Here is a 21,344-nt window from a genome sequence, read left to right as displayed (position 1 = left end):
ATGTTTTTGCGTGTTTGCTGCTATTGTAGAACACTCAGGTTTGGTTCCTGATACTTGTGCAGGGAATCTCACAACAACCTGTAACTCCATCTTCAGGAAATTTGATACCCTCTCCTGGCATCTGAGAACATCTAGACACAGGTGGTATACATTCACATACTCACACATACAAAATAATTATTAAAAGTAGCATGGTGTCTGATCATTCCAGACATCAGATACAGAATACATGAGCACTAACATTTGTTGCAGTTTCATAGACTGTCCCATACAGTCAATGTGCTCTTGAACTCATATATCCATGAATGGCCAGGATCTCCCTGGATTTCTCTTCTGCAGTATTTTTCACAAGAATTAAGCTGAGAGGACCTTAGGGAGGAGGGAAGAGGTGTATGTGATCAAAACACAATGGGAAAAATTCTCCCAAAATTAATTTAAAATTATTTTTTTTTCACAAAAGTACTGTTAGAGAAATTTATTTATGTGTTTATTTAGCTGGTACTGGAATTCAAGCCCAGGCTTTGCTTACACAAGGCAAGAAACCTGAAGTTGCTGACTTATTTTACAACTTACATGTTTCTAGAATTTGGGGTGATTTCTCAAAAACATACGTATATAGTTTAAAATTTATGTTCCAAATTTATACTATCGAACAATATCATACTTATATTTGATACAGAAACAGTTAAAATTAGAAACAATCATGTTAACAATGGACTAGGAGGAATAGGGTTGAAGACCTGTCTCAAAAAAAAAAACAAAAAAAAAAAAAAAAAAAAAAACAAAAAACTGAGTGTAGTCTTGAAGCTTGAAATGATGGTTTGGCTGTAGAACCACAATTAGATATTTAACAGGCATTAAAATACATCAGGGGCACAGAGATGGATATAGCTAACAATGACAAAAGTAAGGAAGAAAAGGTGAAATAATATAGCTATGACACATTGACCATTGCTGTTTCCCTCCCTCATCCTACTCTTCTTCCCTTGCATACTACCTTCTTTACAACAAATATGTATTTGTTCAAATATTTTGTAGCTAGTTTGACCGTGCTTGCTGGATTTTTTCCTGACTCCTTATGAAAGCCATGACTTTTTTGGTACTGGGTACTCCACCTGCTGAGATGCTTATTACCTCTGAGCTAAATCCCCATCCTAAAATATGTGACCTATCAATACTAAATTAATATATAATGTAAAATTTCAGTACCTGTTGATGTTACTTTCTTAATGGTACAGCATAGAGTTATGAGCATGAGTTTTAGGGTTAGACATCTTGTATTTAAACCTAGTCTTTGACCCCACCCTTGTCTCATATTGTAGGCAACGATTACTGGGGAGGGAACTACATTTCCCTCTTTGGTGTTGCCACAAGTAAGATGTCCATAATCTTTTAAGTAAACTCTTCCCTATGCTCTTCAAAGTAATCCTCTTAAAACTCATTGAATTGGGAACAAGGATAGGAAAGTAGTGGTGGGGCTTTTTGGGGAAAGTAAAGGGTTGGTCATTGTTGGAGGGCCAGAGTAAGACAGTGAATATGATTAAAATAAACTGCATGCACGTGTGAAAAACATCACTATGGAATTCATTATTTAACAGAAGTGTGATATGCTAGTCCAAACATTGAAACATCACACAATTTCCATGAATTTCAAATTTTCCATTTATTGTTTAAGTGTAAAAGTGTGAGAGCTAGTATCCCCTTTGTACTCCCAGATAAGTCATATTGAACATATGATGTTTTCTGAAAAACATGACACTCACAAAGTATTTCATGCTTCTGTTATCCATTGGAAGGAACTTGCTCTGAAATGCAAACATGACAAATAGGGGCCAAGGTGCGTGTTCAATTCTGTATTTGCAGAGGACTGGAGAGCATTTACTCTCTATAGCAACAATAATAGCTAATGATTCCTGTGTTTTAGTAGAGGGTAACTGCTTCAAACATGGGTGAAGTTGGCACATCAACATTTCGCTGGTTTCCTTAATGGGTGAATGGCTCAAATGGATTTTTCTAAGTGAAAAATTTCTACTCTTAAATCCTTTTAAGTGTACCCTCATTCCCAGAAGACTGCTTGGAAATTGCTCCCAGGCACCAGTCACACCTTTCAGAGTGCAATATTCAGTGAGCCCTGCAGAGTCGGCTTAATAATGGACCCTTGTGTGTGGGCAGGAAGCTAATATAGGTGATATATTGGTTATAGTACTGAAATATGAACTTTCCTGCTTACCCAAGTGTCCCGAAGTAAGAAATGTGGAATCTGCCAGGGCCAATTATCAGATGCATGAATTGAACTTATTCTATTACACTGCAGAGTTAATATTAATAAAAGAATGAAAGACTCATTCATTTCTCCCCTTTGGCTTTGCTCTTATGCAAAGAAATGAGTGGCCAAGGCCCTGTGGCTATTCCTGTGATTAATTGGTGATGAGCGCTTGCAAGGACAGTGGCAATCAGAGTGTGGAAAGGCTTCTGGATCAGGCTAGAAAAAGACCAGAGCCAAGTAGAGTGGGGCAGAAAAAAAAGGAGCTCTCATTACTCATACAGAAAGCTACTGTGATGCTAAAGAGTTGTGAGCAGGGAACATCAGTATATAGGCATACACGTGTATGGAGGCTATAGGACATTCTTGGGTCTTCCTGAGGCACCTTACATTTTTGAAAGAGTGTCTGTCATTGACCTTTATTTCCCCAAACAGTCGAGAATTGGTTGTCCAGGAACACCAGAGGTGCACTTGTCTGTATTGGAATTTAAAGTTTTTACCACCATTCCCTGAGTTTGGTTCTGAATTGCACAAAGGTGGATAAAATAGGTTGAGCACTGAACACATGCTTGCATTTACTTTGTGCTCTCAGCTGTGTATTCAATGTAACTGGCTGTTTTATGCTCCTGATTCTTTGACTTCTCTGCTCTAATAGACTGTAACATGGACTTGAAAGGTAAAATAAACCCTTTCTTTTCTAAATTGCTCTTATCAGGAAATTTGATAATGGCAACAAAATGAAACTAGAATGAAAAATAAAGATTATTTTTGTGTAAATAGATTTATATAGAGTTAGTTTATCTTGAAACACCAAAAATGATTCTTTGTGAAATATATAACATTCATTGGATAATGACCTACCATGCAATTTATCTAGGTTTGTTTTTGCTGATGTTGTCTCTTTCTTGTTTTGATTTTATGAGCCAGGATCTTTTTAGGGATGTCAGCCTGTCCTAAAATTCATGATTCTCCTGTCTTAGGCTTTTAAAGTCTGTGATAAAAGGAATGTGTTACAATAGTACCAAGTTATTATTTGGCTTTATTCAAGGCATATGGCAAATTATAATTAATTTTATTTTACTTCTTTTATCATACAAACAGAAATATCTGCACTCAGATTTGTGAGAATTTTAATTCTGCCTGATAAGTTTCTTAGTACAATATTTGGTTCATCAATAAGTTCTTTACAGTTTATTTGACTCACTCCCAGTAATATATTATTATTATTTATGGGATTTCATCATCTTTTAATTTGCCAAACATGGTCTGAGTTCATAATCCAATTATGAACATTTTAGAAGTCATTATTTGCTTGGGGAAATTAATGTAAATCTGGAAATTATTAATATAATTTTCTTAGTAATAGTTACTGTTTGGATCTTCTTGGTTGTGTGTTTGTGTGTGTGTGTGTGTGTGTGTGTGTGTGTGTGTGTGTGTAGGGGGTGCAAATAACTGCCTCTAGTGGTATATGTACTTACAGAGCATGTGTTGGAGCTCAAAAAGATCAGGAGGGAGTATCATATCCATTGGAGTTGCAAAACATGAATGCAATGCACCCAAATTTTGTCCTCTGAAAGAACATTAAGTATACTCTTAGCAGCTGCTGCACTACTTTTCCCCCTTTAAGATTAAGTCTCTCACTGGGCCTGAACTTGCCAAGAACGTTATGATTAGTAGTCAATGAGGTCCAGGATTCTGCCCGTCTCTACTCCCCCAGCACTGAGTTTATCAGGAAACATCATCAGGTCTGGCTTTATTTTTTAACACAGAGTCTTGGGTCTTTGCATTTCTATAAAGACATGTCCCTAGCCCAAGGTTTGCTAAATTTGAAGCAGACCAAACTCCTGTATGGTACTCAATCTGAAACCCGTTGTGGTTTCCCTTTATTGATTACAGTCCATATCCTAGGCATTATCTTGTCTGTTTCTTTCAAGTTGAGCTTTCTGCTGTCTTCATGTCCATCGAGGTTTCAGTATTTACTAAATACTTTTTCTCAACTTGCTCTAGCGTTGCCACTGTTTCTTAGCAGTTCTTCAGTCCAGTGACTATTCTTCCAACCCATCTCTTGATACCATCATCATCATTGATGTAGACTGGAGATACTGCAGGAAGCAGATATCTCTCTCAGAAAAGCCCTTCATCATTAAATGCCATATTCTGTGGATCTCTGAAGAGTTTGAAGACCATCTCTCTATCTATTCTTAGAGGTGTCAATCTATTCCTTTGAAGACATACTAAATAAACCTGCTCTATGATCAAGTAAATTAGAATCTAGTAAGATTTATAGGTAACTAAATACCAACATTTATCTCCTCTCTTCCTGAACAGGTTATTATTAGTTAGTTTTCATAAGACATTACCTTTTGCATGAGTGGCACATGAATAGTACATTAAATAAATGTTGAACAAAATGTTGTTTCTATTAACATACAATATATAATAAGATTTTTATCAACAGATAACATACAAATATAAGGCAAAAGTTGAATAACAACATACAATTTAAGTTTTTAATCAATGTGAAGCAAAAGTTGAATAAAATAGTCTGAAATTTCCATCAATTAAAATAGTCTTAAATTTTCATCAATCTATAATACCAATGTAAGATATTTGAAGCTAGTAGACTCAATAATCTACCTTTTGTTCTATAAATCTATATTCTACCCTCCTTCCCCCCTTTTTCCCTAATGTTACATGGGATAGAAAGATAAGAGAGAAAGAAAGTTAGAAGAAAGAAATCTCTAAATGAAATTTTATTAACTTATAGATAACCCCCTTAGGCAAAAATGAACATTGATAACCCACCAAAAACACCCATTCTACCTACGGAAAATGGGGGCATTGTGTTCTCAAAATTACTTTTTACTGTTTAGGGGGGAACATCTTTTGAGTACCCTAAAAAAGTAAGGTATTGGCCAAGCACTGGAAAAGCTAGCTGTATCTGTTTTGTCCAGTCTTTTTGGGATCAATCCTTTTGGCTAGCCCTTTTCTTGTTTATATACATGCCATTTCTTGAGGAAAAAGTAACACCACAGGCAGAGGTTCAATCTTCATTATTGTCCTGGTTTTTGCTTTGAAAGTAAGCAAACTTTTGATATAATTAGTATAGGTATATTTGTACGTATATAATTTTTCAAGGAAACAACAGTTGAAGCACCTTGCTCACTGTGCCAGTGGCAGATTATTAGTTCAGGTATATTTGTGAGACAATCAAGGTGTGCAAATTATACAGGGCTCTGCCTGTATGTACACCAACAGTCCAGAAGAGGGCATTAGATCTCCAAATTGCATGAAAAAAAAAATGTCATGTTATAAGCACCAGGTAGCTCTTAAGATTTCCTTGCTATTTGGTCAGTTCTAATCTTTATAACTTTTGTTGGTAACTATATTTTTTCACTCTCAATGGAGATATATGCATATTCATGACCCCATCTCAAAACTATTGCAGGTTTCCATTTCATAGTTGACACATTTCTATGACTATTGGTTGCCCTAGTTCCTCAGTTTTTCTATCATCCAATGTCTCTCAGCTGCTCTTGTCTCTTCATTACTTACATTAAGAACATTTAAAGTCAACAAAGTATTATTTAATTGGTCTCAAGGGATCTTTATCCTTTTTGTTCAATAAGCATGTCTTTTAAAGTATGATTAGCTGTTTTGACACCTGCTTTCCCTGTCAGGTTGTGAGGTATACCAGTAAAGTGTTTTGTATTATAATATACAAAGAATGTTTTCTTTTTAAGGGACACATAAACAGGAGCATTGCCAGTCTTAATTTGTGCAGTTATTCCAAAAATTGCCATTATTTCCAATAAATGAGTAATTACACACTCAGCCATTTCAGAACATAAGGCAGTTGCCCATTGAAAACCTGAATATGTATGGATGGTATGATGCACATACCTAATCATTCCAAATTCCGCAAAATGAAACACATCCATCTACCAAATTTCATTCATTTTGGTATGTCTAGGGTTAATTCCAGCAGGTAATAGCATTTAATTATACAAGGAACACATAGGATGTTTATTAATTACTTCTCTGGTTTGTTGACAAGTGATAGGGAATCTTTTCCTCAATCCCTTACTGTTAACATATTTTTCATGAAATTTCCAAGTTTCAAATACATTACCTATTAAGAATTTGTCGATTTCTTCATTTCCTTGTGCCAATGGAGCTGGTAAACTTGTATGGAATCGAATATGAGTAATATACATGGCATAGTTTCTACTTCTGATGACTTGTTGCAGTTCTATAAGTAATGTAGTTAATTCTGAGTTATCAGGAGCAAATTCAGCAGTTTCTGTATGCAAAACAAATCTTTCAGCATATTGAGAGTCAGTTGTTATATTAGGGGATTCAGGAAAACTAACAATACCAAAAGGATTGCATACAATTCTGATTTTTGAACTGAAGCCAATGGGCTTTTAAACACGTTAGTCATTTTATCAGACTTACATCCAGCCATACCCAACTTATTTGTATCAGTGTAGAAGGTGGGTGCCCTTAGAATTGGTGAACTCTTTACAATACTTGGAAGGACCCAATTAATTCTTTTTATAAACTGTATACATTTGCTTTTTGGGTATTTACTGTTAATGTTTCCCAAATAGTTACTACAAGCTCTTTTTTAATCTTTATTAATTACCCATAATGACATATTGTCAAAATTAGTAAGAAGCACTATGATTTCTGCAGGATCCATCCCTGATAGTTGGCACAATCTTTTTCTTCCCTTTGTAATCCATTCAGAAATTGTCTTTATGTATGTTTTCTGTGGGAAGAAGTCATGCCAAATTCTGCCATGTCAGAAATCCTGTGCTTAGGCTGTATGCTGTGACTTTCGAGTTGCTAACCTTTACGTCCAGAGGTCTTGTGTTCTAGGCTATCCTTGGACTCTTTACCTTTGAAAGAAGTAGAGAAGTCTCAATTTGGAACCACCCAGAGGATCTAGGAAGTTCTTACAAGGAACTACTCAGAGAACTAGGAAGTTCTATAGGGAGCGATTTAGGCTATTGTATTCTTGCCCATGAGCTAGGGTGAATAGGATTAGAATAGATCCTATTGACCTTGCACTATATATGATCCTGCTAGTTGGCAATAAAGTGAATCTTGATCAGAAATTTCCTGACTTGATTCGTTATTTCTCGCATCTCTGTATCCTACTTTCAATCCCCACTCCTTCTTTCAGATGAACCCTGATTCAATTTTTCTTGTGGGCTGGGACCCGAGTGTTTTAATTTTTTTTCTTTGTTTATTTGCCAGGAATATCTATTCTATGATTCTGTCTTCCCTTTGAATAAGACTCCAATAGGAGAATGTTTTGAAGTCATAATAACCAGAATGCAACCAAGTTTAGGATCAATTCTATCCACATAAGCCTTTTGCAGTTTTTGTTCTACAAGAACTAATTTTTTGTTTCAGCTGTTGACACATTGGACTGTTTAAATTTAAATCCCTTTGTAACATTTGAACCAAGTTATTTAACTCATAGGTAGCTATCCAAATTGTGAGTCTTAATCATTTAATATCTCCCATTATTTTTTGAATGTCATTAAGAGTTTACAATTGATCTCTATGGAGTTGTACCTTTTGTGGTTGAATTTTTTGTTCACTTATTTTATAGCCTAAATAGGTAATTGAATCTCCTCTTTGTATTTCTTCTACAGAAATCTGTAATCCCCAGCATGTAAGGATTCTTTGTGTTTCCTTAAATATTTTTCTAAAATATTAGGATCAGAATTGGCTAGCAGAATATCATCCATGTAATGGTAAATGATAGATTGAGGAAACTGCTTATGGATTATTTATAATGCTTGTTGCACAAAATATTGACATTAGGTTGGGCCATTCAACATTCCCTGTGGAAGTACATTGGAGGAATAATTTTCAGAGTAGGTACTGAGAAAACAAACCTTTCCATGTCCTTCTCATGCAGAGGTACTGTGGAAAAACAATCTTTTAAATCAATTGTAATTAAATGACAAGACTTAGGTAACAAGGAAGGCAAAGGAATTCCAGGCTGAACTGGACCAATTGGTTGAATTGCTTTTTTTTATTGACTTCAAATCCATTATCATCTGCCACTGCCCTGCTATTTTTTCTTACCAAAAACAAGGGAATTCAGGGAATGGAAGATTCTTTTAGGTGTTGAGTCTCCAGGTGCTCTTTCACTAAACAGTGAAGGGCATGTTGTTTTTCTTTTGTTTAGGACCACTGCTCCTGCCATACAAGTCAGTTCAAAATCCATTTTAAGGGCAGAGCTATTTGTATCTCAACAGTGGCCCCTTTTATAAATTTGGATATGCTAAACCTGAGAAGTTCTGAGGTTGGACAAAGGGCATAGCTTGTGGTCGCTCCTGATTATTTATATTAATATCTTCCCCAGAAGCATGAACCATTTCATTCTTAGTTTCCACATTGTTTATCTCTGTATTTGCAGGAATATAATCTGAGTACCCCATTTTTGTCAGAGATTTATGGGTATGTCAGGCATATAGGGTCTCCAGCTTCCCTGTCTGCCCTTCTGGTCTCACACACTCTAGCCACTGCATACTTTGTTTTATTTGAGATAGTTTACCAATTCCTATAATTTCTGCATAAATCTTCTGAAGTGGCCAATTTGGGTTCCAAGACTTCTGAGACATGACTGACACATCTACTCCTGTGTGCACTAACCCTTCTATTTTAACACCATTTATTTGTATAATTAATTTAGGTCTCTGATCACTAACTATTGTTTGCCAGAACACATGCGTCCCTGTGCTTCTGAATGTACCAGTCTTTTCCACTGGAACGGCTTTGCCCTTAATGTAAGGAAACAGTAACAGTTGAGCAATTCTATTCCTGGCATTAATTTTCATCTCCTTATTTACCCACACCATGATTTTTATTTCCTCAAAATCTCCATCTATAATACCGAGTTGCATAGTAAGACCATGAGAAGTCAACCCACCTCTTCCCAGAACAATTCCAATTGTGCCTAAAGGCAAAGCACAGAAAACATCAGTATTTATTTTGTAACATTCAACCTGTGGAGATAGGGTAAGAGACATAGTTGAAGTCACATCCAAGGCTGCACTGCCTTCAGTAGCATGCATTAGATCACTAATACTCAGTTCCATTTTCCTGCAGGTCTGTCACTTCTGTACTGGCAAGGGAATTTGACTGGAATTGTTGGTGGGGCCCTGAGCCAGTGGGGCCACAAGCCGGTGGGCCCCTCCTGCCATTGCCTTGTACATCTATCTTTTTTAGATTGACAATCCCGAGTCCAATGTTTTCCTTTTCCACAGTGACTTCAGTACCATGGAAGTTTTAGCATTTCGTTACTATTATGATCAGAACCTCTTTGTTCTCTCCTACAAGTTATGTTTTCTTCTGGATTACTGAGCTGGTTATTCTGAGGTTTTGGGATATTTACTTCTAGAGTTGCACATTTTACCACAATTAAAGCACTAGCTATTATGGTATTTGAGCCCTCTGGCTATAGCTTGTCCCACAATATTGCTCTGAAATTCCTGAGAGTAAATATTAACTGTCTCCTTCTAATGAGGCTCCTCTTTCCTTTAATGGTCTAATTACCCTCTTACATTCAGTATTTGCATTTTTATAAGGCATGATAAGTTTTAAAGCCTATTTGGTCTCATAATCTGGTAACACTCTATCTATAGCATATCCCAATCTCTGCAAAAATTTTGTGAAGGGTGCCAGCTCCTTGAAATACTTTAGTAAATGGAATGGTTGTTTTCCAAAGTTCCCTTCCCAGCTCCCAAGCTCTCAAGGATGCAATATGACATTGTTCATTCACTCTATTTTGAGATTGAATTTGTTCTCTTAAGTTAGTGTATTATCCTTCACCAAGCAATTGATCTCTATTAATATTTAGTTCCTTGTTTTATTTTCTTTTTCTATTCTTACACCTCAGTTCGCCACCATGATAACCACTGTAACTGTTGCACTGCTTCTAATGCTGCTGAAACTAAATATTTCCAATCTTGGGGAACAAGTCTATTCTGTGTGGCCCAACTGTTTAACATTTGTTTAAGAAAGGCAGAGTGCATACCATATTTGATGACAGATTCCTTAAAATGTTTTAAATTCATCATGTCTACAGGATGTGATGCCATTTCATCATAACCCTCAGCACCATTTTGAGTGGAGATGTGCCTTATAGTGACAGGAAAAGCTAAGGACATCTGAGTGACTCTGGAGGTGTTCTCCATCAGGACATTTTCCTCTAAAGACACTTTGGTTTGTCTGCCTTCCTTTTCTTTTGGTTTCTGATGTTCTCCATCCTTTTTTTTTTTTTTTTAACTAAAGATGCCTTCTGCTTTTCCAGCCCCTCCAGTTTTTTCTGCATTTTCCCCATCTGTTCAGTCAAGTCAGTAATTCTATCTAAAAGGATAGAACTTATTGACTCTTCCATTTTTTTTCTGGCTTTCCTGTTTCTCTATTTTCTGTCCTTCTTCACTCTCATTTACCAAATATGCTATTTGATTTCCCATTCCTTCATTTTTCCCTCATTCTTTCCATCTGTCCAGTCAAATTTGCATTTTTTTCCAAAATGATTGAACTTATTTACCCTCCTAGTTTTTCTATCTTATTAGCCTTTCATCTAGTCCTTCTGAAAGACCCCCAAAAGGAGAACCTCACTCAAGCCTCGGAATGGCGCGCACCCAAAGACACACAAACGACTGTCTTGCTGTAAACACATGAGGCAGATTATTGGCAGAGCTTCGGGTCGACACATATCTCATGCAGGAGACAGAGGGGTCAACCCAGAAGCCCAGGAGCTTAGGGTTTATATGGACAAGGGTCAGGGGGAGCAGAAAGTTTTGGTGCGGCCACATACGATTGGTTGTTTCAAACATTTGAACATCAACAAATTGCATAGGCAGATCTGGGGTAAGGTCAGACTTAATCACACGGGAACAGTCCTTGGTTCCTGTTTTTCTCGGAGCCTGAGGGTAGATGTTTATCTGAGCTAATGACACATCTGGTTAAACTCAAACCTGGAACATTGTGTGCAGGCCTCAAGGGGGGATTAAGCAAACACCATAAGATCGGATGAGGGGTCTTGGCTCATTACTCACTTGACCATGTCCGGTACCTGTTTCTCTCAGGAATTTGTCCTTGTGTATCCTCCCTATCTTTTATGGCCAGCCAGTCCCTGGAACACTCAATAGGCCATTGTCTCCTAGCTCCGCATTCTTTGTGACTTATCATCTGGGACCTTGGGCTAGCATACCAACCCACCTGCACTTATGAGTTAGAGAGCTCTGCTGTTCTGATTGCTTTAATGCTAATTAAAAATTTTCCCTTTCACTTCTAAGAATGAAATACAATAAAATAACAAAGAAAAACATAAAATTCCTCCTAAGTATGAATCAGAAAAGAGTTTTGTAGCAGTATTTGCAATTTTGCTGATACCCTGAAACAGCATTTCTGTATCTTTGAATTTTGAATTTTCCCTCACATAATTAGAAATTACAGAACCTATCATGTCCCACATTGAGAGCCACTTCTTGGCTCTATTTCTTAACACTTTGTTTTTATCATACAACCCAACTGTCCTCTATAGGAGGGAAAAATGTTAAAGTGAAACAAGAATAAACCTTCTGGGTATCAGTTCCATGGGATGGATCCCTAGGGTCTGGATGTTGATCTTCTCCTGACCCATACCCTTGTGGTCCAAACCTGCAGCCTTCTCCTCTCCTCTCTACCTGCTTCTCCCCACCTCTCTCTGTCTCTCTCTGTCTCTGTCTCTCTGTCTCTCTGTCTCTGTCTGTCTGTCTGTCTGTCTGTCTGTCTGTCTCTCTCTCTCTCTCTCTCTCTCTCTCTCTCTCTCTCTCTCTCTCTCTCTCTCTCTGCCTTAATACTGATTCCTCCTCTACTTCCCTCCTCCCATTGATGTTTGATTAGAAACACAATAGCCTGACTGAGTCCTGGGTCTGTTTCTGAGGATGGCTCCTCTCAGTCTATAACAATGTCTATCTCAGTGGGGTATCTATGATGTTTCCAAGGGACAAGCAAGACTGCTTTCACCTGGGACAAAGCCCTTCATCCTTCCACAGTCTAGTTTAATTAACAGCTTCCTACAGTCTTTGATGTGGCACAGAATCTCCACAGAGCTCTACATCCTATTCCTGTCCAGTATAAGAAGGAACTGATAAGACACAAAATACATATCCTAATGAGACTAGTCAAGATGCATGGATGCCCCTGTCCTATTTTTCTGTTAACCACTATATTAAATGCTTTGCACCATAACTTTAGTGTTCAGGTCATTTTCATTAGAAAAGAATAAATATACTTTATAACAGGTGTGGACATTTCTCAGTTCAGGATGATGGAACTAGAGTCCTTGTGCACTGCAAGCAAGCACATTACTAGGTAAGCCTTTTTCCCAGTCTGGAACTTATTTCTTAAGCAAAATTCTACCCTTTACCCATTTCAGAAGGTATTTTCCTCTAGTTCTACTAGACCAAACTTTCTATGGCAGGGAAAAAATTTAAAGTTTCAACTTTTCTCTAGGATTCTTGTTTTTTTCTGGTACACAGTTTATATTGTTCAAAGGCAAAAGTATGTTCTCTGTATTTGTATTAATCCTTAGGTCTTTAATTCACAGTTTATTCTCAATGGATTAGTTTGGAAGCCAGTTATTCTCCCTCACCTGTCTTGACACCCATTAACTATACATGTGTACTCTCTATTTCAAGTACCTGAAATAGTAATTTTAAATAATATTTAGCATTTCTACATTTGGATAGGAATATTTTAAGGCTGTCACTCTAATTGTGAAAAAATATATAAGATGTCTCTATTAACTAATGCTAGAATTTATATTGTTTACTCCAAACAAAATATTATAATTTAATAATATTTAACTATGTCTTAAATACTTAAAGTGGCAAAAGCAATATTAAGGGGTAAGGCATTGTTTTGGCTCACAATTACAGGAAATCAAGATAGTAAGAATGTCTAGTAGTTAATCCTATCACATTCAGAGTCAGGAATGGAGCAATGAGTTAATGTACATGCACTGTTGCTCAGTTCTCTTTATTTATTTATATAGTCTTTGTCCTGCCAACAGTTAAGATGAGTCTTCCCATATCAATGAACAACATCAAAGCAGTGCCCAACGGCATTTCCAAAGTATTATCAATAAAGTGATTTTAGATTGTGTCAAGCTGACAATTACTACCTCCAAATATTTTATAGCATGTTTCCAGAGGGGGGGGGGGAGAGAGAGAGAGAGAGGAATTTCCAGAAAGTGGTTGAGTGTTGGATGGTTCTTAAGTATAATGTTCATAAATGACAATGTTATGTTGTAATATCAGAAGATTGGACACAGGTTAATGCAGAACTTTATACCCAGTTAATGCATAGAGAATTTATAATTGTAGAGTGCTAAGTCCTACAGTGGTACATCGATATCATAATACCTTCACTGCAAGAAACATTGCAGAAGAGGGAACAGAATGTCTGACTGTAAGAGCCAGATGTTGGAAACACATCTGTCAAACTGTTTTCTGGCTATGACAGGGCCCTTGAATAGTGAATGCACATAGGCTATGATTACTTTCACAAAGCCTGTGCCAGATCTAGCATGTTATAATTCTAATATGGGTGGGAAAAACCCCTAAAGCCCCACAGCTATTCATAGTTCATGAACTATGAGGAAGAGTCAGATTTCTTTAGGAATATGACCCACTGTGGGTTACCTATGCTATAGCACATGGCCCCACAACCATGATAAACTAGTAGAATGGACTGAATTTAATAGGCTAAAGAAAGAATACATGAAGGTGGAAATGAGATATGTGACGGGGGGAGAATTCTCTGGAAAGATGGATGAATAAAATTAGAGGTAGATATGTTCAAAATATTATTCATGAATGATACTCTCAAAACACACATAAAATATGTTTTTAAAAATAAAAATTAGGTATAAAATTTATCATATACAATTTTAATAGTATTTTAGAATTAGTCCACAATGACAAATTAGAGGTAGTCATAGAAGTAGAAAGTCATCTTCATAAGTTCTGATAGTTCAGAAATCTACTACTATCAGCTTCTTTGTACAATATATATGTTATAATAAACTTTTAGTTCCCTAGTCCTCTGCTTAGCTGTTAACATGCAACCTGAAAAAGCAATATTATTTTGTCTACTATGACTGTGTATTTTTAAAGAGAAGAGGTGCTTAATAAAATCACATTTTGAAATATTAAGGTTCAAAAGCATTTGCAATAATTATCAGTATTTTAATTTATATAGCCACATTTTTTTTTACAAGAGATCTCGATTTGTAAGTGTATAAAACACATTTTTAAACACTTATTCCTGTGAAATACACTGGCACTGTTGGTTTTTTTTGTGTGTAGATTAAATATTAAACATAGGAGACAACTGAGAGTAGAAGAGAGGTTTAGTTACTTTCTAGCTTTGGAATAGTTTTTTATAGGAAACAAGGGGTGCCTTTAAAATTGAGAAAGGGGGATTTGTAGAAAATGACAGTGAAAGAAAAACAAACAGATGCTAATTCTGGTTAGCTAAGGTAAGCCTCACTTCACATTAATAGCATTCTAAAAATCTGAGGCATTCTTTCCAGAATGTAATGAACTTGTTTAGGTAAAGGGCATTTGGGACTGAGAGGCATGGGTTCAAATTCTAACACAGCAACACATTATTTGTACGACTCTGGTGAATTCCTCAGTCTTCTTGAATATCCAATATAAAAGGGTTAAGTAATAATCACATGTCCCAATTGGTGTCTGAGTTTCATTTCTCTTGCTGTGATAAAATAACTTGACAAAAGTAACTTAGGAAAGAAATGTTTTATTGATATTATAATTTCAGGTCACACACTGTCACGGTGTAGAAGTTAAGGCAGGAAATTAACATAGATAGTCCCATCACATCCATAGTCAAAAGCAGAAAAAAAATGGAAGCACCCATGCTCATGTGCTGTCTTGCTGGTCTTATTCTCCACCTCCCTTTTCTTATACCTTTTAGGAACCACTATGTAGGAAATGGTGACATCAATACTAAACTGAGAATTCCCACTGCAGTTAACTTCACTAAAACACCCCTAAGGCATTCCCACAGGCCAATTCAATGTAAAGAATACTTCACTGAAGCCTCTTCTTGGGTGACTTTAGGTTGTATCAACTTGACAATTAGATCTCACCACCACAAACAGATTTCTATAGTGGGGAACCTTCTTGTTTTTCACCTGTTATTTCTACAGACTATTGTGGATACGAAATGAATAGGAGCAATGTTTCCAATTGTTATAATCACTAATTAATTATTAAGAATGAAGCTTTAAAGAGCTGGAGAAACAGCCCATTTGGTAAAATATTTTCCATTTAAGCATAAGACCTTGCCTGGGAGTCTCAGTACCCACGTAGAGTGAAGAACATGGAGATGCATGTCTGTAACCTCAGTGCTGCAGAACTGAAGAGGGTGGCTCTATGGTGGTCAGCTCATTGCCTCTTAGGACTAAATTAGTGAGCTATATGCTCAGTGCTAGAGATCTAGTCTCAAAAAACAAAGTGAAGAGGAATAACAAAATAATCTGGCATCCACTTCTGGTCTCCAAAAACACATAAACATGTGTACATCCGGCACAGTTGTACACACACACACACACTTACACAGAAAATGAAAAGTAGAGCCAGGTGTCACTAGGTAACAATTAAGAAGTCAATTCATTAAGAGGGCACAGAAATGGCTATGACATATGCAGCCAACATTGGAACACCTACATAAAGGGAACTTTCAGTGGCCATGAAGGGATAGGAAATAATAGTATGAGAGCACAGGAAGAGTGATGTGAGGCTCATGTGAGCAAAAGAGGCCTCATGTCAACAGAAAGAATATAAACTTTTTTCACCTCCAAATACCGTGAAATGATATCAGATATATAAGTGCAAATGTTGAATTCCACCCACTTAATTGCCCAACAGGACAGAAAAGAAATTGTACATAATCCATGCTTTGCATAAAAACTTGGGGACAGGCCGTTGCAGGCTTTGGTTTATAAAATGGATAAGAAAATTATCTGAAATCTTGAAATCCTGCCAGGATGAATCACCAGACACTGAGTGACAAGTCCACTGCCCAGGACTCAGATGTTGAGAACCATACCCAGGAAAGGTTTTGTGGAGTGAGATGATCACTCAAAATATATGCGGGGTGTGTCAAAATACCATCTGTGGGAGCTTGGAAGCTGTGAGAGACAGAAAAGTCTCTGTTGGAAAATAGAGATTCCAGGAGGAAGACAGGCTTGGGAGGAGAGAGTAAGGAGAGGCAACTGGCAGGAAGTAAAGAATCTGAAAAGCACAAATTATACAACCATTATCCTTCCAAAACCTTATTCAGGAAACTACACTTCTTAATTCCAGGAGAAGGAGTGGAATTGGGCTGAGAAAAACATGCCAGGTGATGTTTACTCTAGCAGATGTAGAGTATGCTGCTACACATAGAAATCTAAAGTGCCTGCTATAACAAACAGAAAAAGGTGTGAGAACTAACTCCATAAATAGCTCATCCTAAGGAGAAGAGAAAGTGAAGGACAAAGCTTACCCAAGAAAAAGCACTACTCTGACCAGTCCAACACTAAGCAGCCACAAGGGGTAAGACATTAAGTGCCTGATGCTGATGATATACAGTTGATTCCTCTAAATGGCATCCAAACATTGAAATAAGAACTCAGAATATATATATATATATATATATATGTATGTGTGTGTGTGTGTGTGTGTGTGTGTGTGGTTTTTATATAAAAACTAGGGGAAGAAGAAACATTAAAGTAAATAGCATAATTAGCTCAGCTACAGCTGAACTAAACCACCAAAACAGAGGAAGGTACAGCCTGGGGCGTAAATGAAGCACTTCGAGCCAGAAATGGTGAAAATTATGATAATAATTGCAGGAAATATGAAATACAGTTGAGTTATACATGAGCAAATATGAATTCATTAACACATAGAAATATACCTGGATGAACACACAAACCACATACACACACACACACACACACATATACATATGTATGTTGTATATAAACATACACATATAAATATCTGTCTTTGGTTATCTTTCACTGTTAGAGCAAGACACATGATATTCAAGAATGTATAAGAAAAGATACTTATTAGTTAGGTTATTCTAGTGTCTGAGAAGTTCAGGAGTCTGGTGCCAACTTCTGGTAAAGGTCAGATTAAGTGTATCACATCACACACGAGAACTGGAAAAAGAAAGGACAACATGCAGAAAAAAAGACTTATGTGAGCTAAAAATATAAATGAAAGTAAGATGCCTTATCTCTTTGTTACAATCCAACCTCACAGGAATTTATCCACCCCCTAAAATCATGACCATCTTCTGGTGGTGGCTCCCTCTGACCAAGTCACTATCCACTATATTCCACTCTTTGTGTATCTACTGTCTCTGAGAATCTTCACACCAAGGACAGAATTTCTGGTACATGCTCTTCTGTTTAACATCTGTATTGACCCATAACAGCACTCTGAACCTTGAATTATTTAAATATTTATGTGTTTATGTATATGGGTCTTCTTTCTTCCCTGTCATTCTTTCCCTGATGTTTTCCTTATGATCCAAAACTTAGACAATTTTCCACATTTACTTTTTATTTTATTACCTCTATTTTGACATAATAATTATTTTCAATGTTTACTCATTTCAACTCTATTTTCAAAACCATACTAGATCATAGAGAATATTTATATGGATTATATAAAATATGGAGGGAACTATTTTGATAGACATCTTTTCAATACATGTGAAACTATATATAATAATACTTTAACTATAGGCATGTCAATCAGTGGTTTCAGTCATCTCAGTCTTTATTTATATATTTAAGTAAATTAATATATTATTTAATTATATTATATTCTTTATTTTAATAATGTTAAAGTTTTCACTTTTTTACCTCAAAGTAAATGTCATTTTAAGAAGATTTTGTAAAGTCATCTGCTTACATGTAAGGTTTTTATTATCTTATTGCCATCTACAGTTAGATTTCAAACCCAATGGAAATATTGTTTTGTGTGGTAAAATGTGTAAATTTTCTCTCTATACAAAACTTCTGATTTTGTAATTTTCTTAAAAACTCAAGGTTAACTCATAGAATTAGATATTTTATATACTTATTTTCTTCTTATTTAATAATGTTTCATGAAGTAAATCATTGTAATGAATTTACAAATGCAGTTATGCATTCCATAGGATATTGGTCAATTATCATTCCCAAACTCAGTAGGCATCCCTTGCATTTATAAAGGAAGAATTACTGTTACATAGTTCCTGGGTGGCCCAGTTCCTATCACTATGGTAAAATGAAAGGAAAGACACAGAGAAAAAGAAGAAACAAAAAAGAGTTAAAATTAGGGCCTCAGTTGTTAAAGAGCTTGCCTAGAATGCAGAAAGCTCCGGATTCTATCACATAAACCCAGGCTAATAGAGTGTACTTTCTATTCCAGCACTCAGAAGGTAGAATGCAGGAGGATTAGAGGCTCAATGTCACCTTTTATTATACAGTGAGTTCAAAACCACTTTGGGATATATAAGAAACTCTCTCTAATCCAAACAAAGAATGTAAAACAAAAATTAGCCAGCTTCAGCATGAACTATAGGCACAAAAGCAATGCAAAAGATATTGTTTTAAATAAATGGTGCTAAAGCAAAATGGATGCAGGATGTATAAAACAAATTATGATGTGTCTCAAATGTTTAAAACAAGAACAAACACAAAAGAAAAAAAAAAAAAAGCCAGGAAAAAATAATTGATGTAATAGGTCTGTAACATATTACTATAATGGAAAATCAAACCCAATGCTAAAAGTCATTGATAATGCGTCCAGAGGAAAAATATCACGAGAAAGTCTGACATGCTTGCTAGGTAAAAATCCTCAGACTTCTTTGAAAAATCATAATCTATTACTGAAAAATAATTGGACCAATCAATTAATTTTAATATTTTGTAAATTTTGTGCAATGAGTTGAGACACATGTGCACACACACACATACACATCAATAAGTACATCATATGCATATGTATCATACTCACAGATACTTTACAAACATACATAACATACATTATACACATGTACACACACATACTACACTCACATGAAAGTGTAAAGAGGAAAATTAGAAAAGATACCTATTACAAACTTACTTGAAGGCTTCTGGCTAAGCGAACAGATTAAAAACTTTGTCTGAATGTCCCAGTAAAGAAGAGTCAGAATAACCAAAAGAGAGAATCAACTAGAGAAATATAAGTTTAAATGTAAAGACAGGCTGGCTGAAATGTATACAGCAGATGGGAAAGGCAGTGGGATGTAAGCTGAGAAAAACACAGCTCCAGCCTCACACATCCCCAGTGGGAGAGGAGAAACAGAAGCCTCATCCAAAGGTTAGACTAGAATGTCTTAGTGAAAATAAACCTCAGTCCTACGCACTGTACCAGCCCACAGTTCCTACTCCAGGAAATAATCCAATGACATGGACTTGTCCTCATGCCTTGCTGTCTTTATATCTCCCAGCTTGCTAGCTCAAGTGATGCTTCAACACAGAGCCATGCTTCCCATTGGACCTGTGATATATGCTCTTCTCTTCTGTAAAGCCAAATGCATGAGGCTTGTTGAGTGAGTAAGCTCCCTTGAGATTTACCTGATCAATACCCCAAAGATAACAATTTCTCATGTAAAAAGTTTTCTTAGAGAATGGGGATATCAGATGACATTAATGTTACTAAAATGTATACAAGTTAAGTAGGGGTGCACAGATGTTTGCCAATAGAGTTTCCTGTTTATCTGAACATATATTAAACATAGATGAGAAGGTATGTCATGCACATTGAAGAGAACATATGAATTAAGTATATGGAATCACCAAATCCCTTAAGTTTCACAGGCCAGGGTTTGAGTTGATAGATACACATTCTGTTTATCCTTGGTTGTCAGTTATGGGTCTGAAATCCATTAAGAGCTAAACCACTGGTAATACTTGTAAGATATTTTCTTGACCAGGTTATTTAAAGTAGGAGGAGCCAACATAAATGTGGGTGGCACCTTCTTTTGGGAAACAGATAAAAGGAAGACCAAAGGAAACTTTTTGTTTTTTTGTTTTTTTCATTGTCTCCTAGTATTGTCAGTGAGTCCATCTATTCTGCTCTGGCCACTGCTGCTACAGCTTCCCTGGACTTCCAATGTGGACTGAAGACTGGAATATTCCAGGCCTTCTGCACTAGGTTAGGAACAGTGATGCATCCAGTCTCATGCTCTGAGTAGATACTGGTTTTCAGTTGCTCCAGTGTGAAGATACTCATGTCTTCCTACACAGTTTGTATAAAGTGGGCTCATTTAGTAAGTCTCATTTAATATACATTTTTCCATAAGTCTGTGTTTGTAAAGAGCACCAGCTAAAACAGACACTTGTGAAGAAAGACCTCAAAACCAAGTTAAAAAAAGGAACAACACAAGATTGGGCTAGTGATGCTATGCATTGTTAACCCAAGTAGAATCAGCATTTTGAGATCTAATTACATTCACAACAACACATCACTGGAATAGTACTTTCATCCATAGTTGCTTGTGGATAATATGAATTAATGTTTTATGTCATTCTATTAAACAATCCAGTAGTTAATACCTCTGGCAGAAAGATGAATTATCTTCACTAGAGGTTTTATCTTCAAAAACACCCAAACCATCAGGGATCCAGGGTTAAAACTCAATTGATTAAAGTGTTGTTATTATTTTTCCACAACCAAGCCCAGTCTTCACATAGAAAGTTAAGCCTACTGGCACTTACTTGTAATCCCTAGGGAAATAGAGATCCTTGAAGCTTGCTAACTGTCCCGCTTTTTGGAGAGCCAGAAAAACCCAATACTTCCTCAGAGGCCCTGAGATAAAGACAAAGGTAAATTTAGTTCTGTGTTCTCCCACAGGAAAAGACATGCCAAGTCTTTAGCTGCAGCCAGTACTCAGAGGAATCAAGGTTGCAGCTTCTGGGGACCTGACTCTTTCCCTCGGGCTG

This window comes from Acomys russatus, chromosome 6, assembly GCF_903995435.1.
Source record: "Acomys russatus chromosome 6, mAcoRus1.1, whole genome shotgun sequence".
NCBI lineage: Eukaryota > Metazoa > Chordata > Mammalia > Rodentia > Muridae > Acomys > Acomys russatus.
The sequence above is the reverse complement of the archived record's forward strand: the minus strand, read 5'-3'. Positions refer to the sequence as shown.